This window comes from Nicotiana tabacum, chromosome 15, assembly GCF_000715075.1.
Source record: "Nicotiana tabacum cultivar K326 chromosome 15, ASM71507v2, whole genome shotgun sequence".
NCBI lineage: Eukaryota > Viridiplantae > Streptophyta > Magnoliopsida > Solanales > Solanaceae > Nicotiana > Nicotiana tabacum.
In genome coordinates, this window is record NC_134094.1 from 102,225,257 (window position 1) to 102,230,248 (window position 4,992).

Genomic DNA, 4,992 nt, shown 5'->3' on the forward strand with positions numbered 1-4,992 from the left:
GATCAATTTTGACTGAGCATGGTGAGGGAACATCAATAGAAAATGAGGATGAAGATTCAATTGATGAACATGAAACACGCGAGGATGAAGAATTATGTGATGAAAATAAAACTAGCGATGAAGAATTATATGATGAAAAAAATAAAAATGAAACAAGTGATAAGGATTAAGCTATTTGTGTGTTTTATGACTTGTTCAGTATTTATATGCTATGGTATACTTCATTGTGATATGTAATAAAATTACTTTATATTATTAATGACATCTTTGTTTTTTATGTTTATATTGTTATATTTATTATGTATACTTTATGTTTATATTTGTTATGTTAAATTTTTTTACATGTAAATATTTTATATTCATTACACAGATGGCTTCTCGCGGTAAATAAAAAAAATATAAGAAGAAAAAACACATTTTACCTACTACAAGTCAGCTTCCTCCACCTATACCAAATATGAGCCATCCTCTTATGCCTCTTCGTCCTTCCATGCCAGCTTCACAGACATTTCACTTTTTCAAAGTCCATCCCCCGTCTAGCTCGCTTTAGTATTACTCCATGCCTTCTCATGGTGGCTCAGCTTCGACCACCATTAATTTTATACCCATGCCTCATTTCTCAACTTCTTTCCCACGTGATTCTGCTAGTCAGTTCGGTGACTCACCACTGATTGCATCCCCGAGCCATAATAGTAGCCAGCCTGTTGGTTCATCTTTTGTGCCTCATACATCGCCCATTCAATTATCATCTCCATCATCATCCACTGCAAGTATATCTAACTTGGATATTGGACGCTCTCACGCAGTTGCATCCCCATCTGCCAGTACTTCTATAGTTGTTGGTACTGGGAGACAGAGCACTGGAGGGATTGTACAGTACAATTATCTTCATCGGCTGATTATCATTCCCCATGGCGACGGGTGAATTTTCCTTCAATTCCCTTTTAAAATCTTTCAAACAAATTTCGCATATAATTAATTTAATGAATGTTTATTTTATATATTAAATTTAATGCAGGTTTTTGCCATCGTATCATACCACACATATGGTGATGGAAGCTATGAAGCCATTTTTTTCATGAGCCGTGAAACTCCTGGAGACAGATACAATACCAAATCAGAATGAATATGTGACAATAATTTAAGGTAAGAATAAATTAATTTTTATTAATATTTATCCTCATCCGTCTAATATTATCTATTGCTTTTTGAAGCTTAGGTGCGTGTAGCAGCCTACACTTGAAATTCTAATAAATGCTAACTTCGAGAAGAGAGCACATAAGAGGATAACAGATTCATATCATGTTGCTACGAGAGGTGGCACCAGGTTTGATTGGATACATGTAGATGTATGGAATTAGCTCTTGGAGAAGTGGAACACCCCTGAGTGGAAGAAGAAGAGTGAACATGCAAAGTTAAACAGAACATCTATTAAGGGTGGAGCGTTGCATACTGGAGGTTCTATTAGTTTTGCAGCCCATCGTTTGAGATTGGTAATTTTATTATAAAATATTCTTAGTTTTACATGTATATATATATATATATATATATATATATATATATATATATATATATATATATATATATATATATATTTTAATTTTCAGGAAAAGGAACGTGGGGGAGATGTGATTTATGCTGAGGTCTTTGCAGAGAGACCCACAAGAAGAAGAAGAAGAAGAAGAAGAAGAAGAAGAAGAAGAAGAAGAAGAAGAAGAAGAAGAAGAAGAAGAAGGATGCACAAGAGAAGGATGGGTCGAACTGCGTGCTTCAGAGACATTTGTATGTTCCCAACTCCAACACTATATTATTCTTTTCTCTTGGTTTTTTTTATTTATATAACGTGTATTATTTTTATTTCAGGACAAGTATCATATTGATCTTGATGCATGGCAACAAACTCATCCTGAAGGAACTCAGTCGACCTTAGAGGATATGACTGCAATTTGGACACAGGCGGCAGGTGGCGTGAATAAAGGTATAGATATTATGTAATTATCTATTTTGGTATTAGTTTGAAAGTTGCGTGTTTGTTTTCTTACTCCTTTTACTTTTTTTTTATTTCTTATGAAAATAAATAAAGGCCGAGTCTACGGGATTGGAGTACAGTCATCCTCCAATCGTTCAGCAGTAGCATTATTCACTAGTGCATCAGTTTTCCAAGAAGATATGGAAGCTATGAGTCAAAGAGTAGATCAGATGTCGCAAGAATTTGAAGCAACTCATGCTTTGATCCAAAAATTATTAAAAAAGAAAAGCAAGAAAGGTAGTCAAGCTGCAATGGAGTCTGAGTTTGAGTCTGAGGAGGAGACTGAGTCTGACTAGGATTAGCTATTTGAATGTTTTAGAGTTGAAGTTAGAGACATATTTAATTTATGAAATTGAGTTAGTATTTTGATAATTACTTGATCAAAATTAATGTTGTTTGATTAGTTGATTGGATTGTTATAAATATTACTGTTCGTTTTATAGTAAATATTGGATTTGGATTGTTATACTAGGTGTTTGATTGGTTGTTAGGTGTTTGGTTGGCTGTTTTATTTGGTAGGTGTTGTAATTAAAAATACAGTAAAATTCTGCTAAAAATATTCCAGATTTGCAACTGATTTGCGACTGAATCAGTCAAATATTTCACTAGAAATTATACAAATTTGCAACTCATTCGGTCGCAAATTGAGAATTTTTGAAAACTTTTAATTAATTAATTCTCAATATGTACGACTATTTTGGTCAATTTATATTTAATTAAAAATTAATTTTATTATTTAATTTTCTGACGAAATCGGTTGAAATATTTAATTTTTATTTTTTTTTTTATTTTTTTTTACCGACCGAATCAATCGCAAATTTACTGACCAATTCGGTTGCAATGAATTAAATTCAAATGCGTCCTTTATTTTTCAGTTTGCGACCGAATCTGTCGAAAAAATTCGACTGATTCGGTTGTAAATATTTTGCGACCACGTGTTTTCCGACCGACCTTCTTTTGTTGAAAATTCGTTGGAAAAACACAATTTTCGACTGATTAGACGGTTGGAAATTGGCATTTTTCTAATAGTTTCATAGGGAACTGGTTTGTTTTTTCCCTTATGGACTCCAATTTCGTCTCCATATCTTGTATATCAACCGAAATACTCTCTTCGAAATGACGAAATGACTTGATACTATGTCTTAGCTTAAATTCTCAAGCCAACCTTAAGAAACGTTGTGCTCAAAATCTTTCTGAGGATGTAAAAGTTTCATTGTATCTCTCGTCTTCTCCAAAATTAACTCTACCGTTATATTCACGCAGTCTTGATATTGGAGAAACCACTCATAAACATCCTTCTCCATGTCTGAAAATTTTGAGCCTTGTGCCACTTGATATCCCTTCCTTTTTCTAAGTTAGCCGAAAGATACTCAGTTGATCGTTTGAGTGTGTTTGATATTGTACCTTGACTAACTTTCAAATCAAAATTTTCATCAAGCCACAACTGCAAATCTTTTTAAGTTCACATGGAATGATCTCTTTTGTACTCACATAATGCTTTACGTATTTGATTTGTCATTGTTGATTTTGTGACACCTTTTAGATGAGAAGCCATTAGTGGGAAGAAATTTTCTCTGTTTCTTATATAGTTTATTCTCTCACCGTCATACATTGAATATTTTTAGTAAAAATATAATGAATAATATTTGATTATTAAGAATTAATGAACATTACAATGATTTATTAATTACAATGATTAAACAATCAACATTACAATGAATCATTTAATTAAAAAAATATTACAATGAATCGTACATCATACATTGTACTTTATGTATAATGAATTTATTTTTTATATTAATTCAATAAATATGATACATAAATTAGTAAGATACAATGATTTAGATGTAATAAAAATTAACCTTCATTGAATCTCGAAAACACTCTTTAAATTAATAAATATTAATCTATCGATTAAATAATATCTCTACAAAATAATAATATTTCATGGTCCCGGCAATATTAATTTAGAGAGGTTCTACTGTATTTTGAAATTTAAGTTACTGTAAACAATTACTAGTGAAATCATTATTTTTGAGTTTACGGAAGTATTCAAGTATCAAACTTGTCTTGTTTGCGACATTAGAAAAATTAAATCAATAGTTAATTAGCTCTATACATCGATCTTTCTGATTCCACAAGCATTGATATATAGTTACAAAAACTTACAATTAATACTTAAACAAGCTAAGAAATCTTTCTAAATATAAATAAGATCTATATGTTGACTCTAAGAATCTGTGATGACCCAAAATGTCATTTTTAAATTTAATAATTAATTATGTGTTCTAAAATCTCAAAAAATACTATTTATTATTCCTCGACTTGCGTGCGCAGTCCGTAAAATTTTTCGAAAAATTTTTATGTGAAAAATGAATTAAAATGTGAATTAGAGCTTTAAAACTCAACTGAGTTGACTTTGGTCAACATTTTGAGAAAACGGACTCAGATCAGTGTTTTAGCTGTTCCGGTAGGTCCGTATCGTGATTTGGGACTTGGGCATATTTCCAAAATTTAATTATGAGGTCCTTAGCCCGAGATATGGAATTTTGATGAAAATTTAAAAGCTTAAGTTCAAATAGTGACCAGATATCGAATTATGTGCAAACGACCCCAGAATAGAATTTTGATGATTCCAACAGCTCCGTATGGTGATTTTGGACTTAGGAGAAAGATCGGAATTTTATTTGAAAGTCCGTAGTGAAATTAGGCTTGAAATGGCTAAAATAGGAATTTAAGTTTGGAAGTTTGACCGAGGAGTTGACTTGTTTATATCGGGGTCGGAATCCAGTTCTGAAAATTTTTACAGCTCCGTTATGTCATTTATGACTTGTGTGCGAAATTTGAGATCAATCGGACTTGATTTGATAGGTTTCGACATCGAATGTAGAAGTTGGAAATTTTAAGTTTCATTAAGCTTGAATTGGAGCATGATTCGTGATTTTAGCGTTGTTTGATGTGAT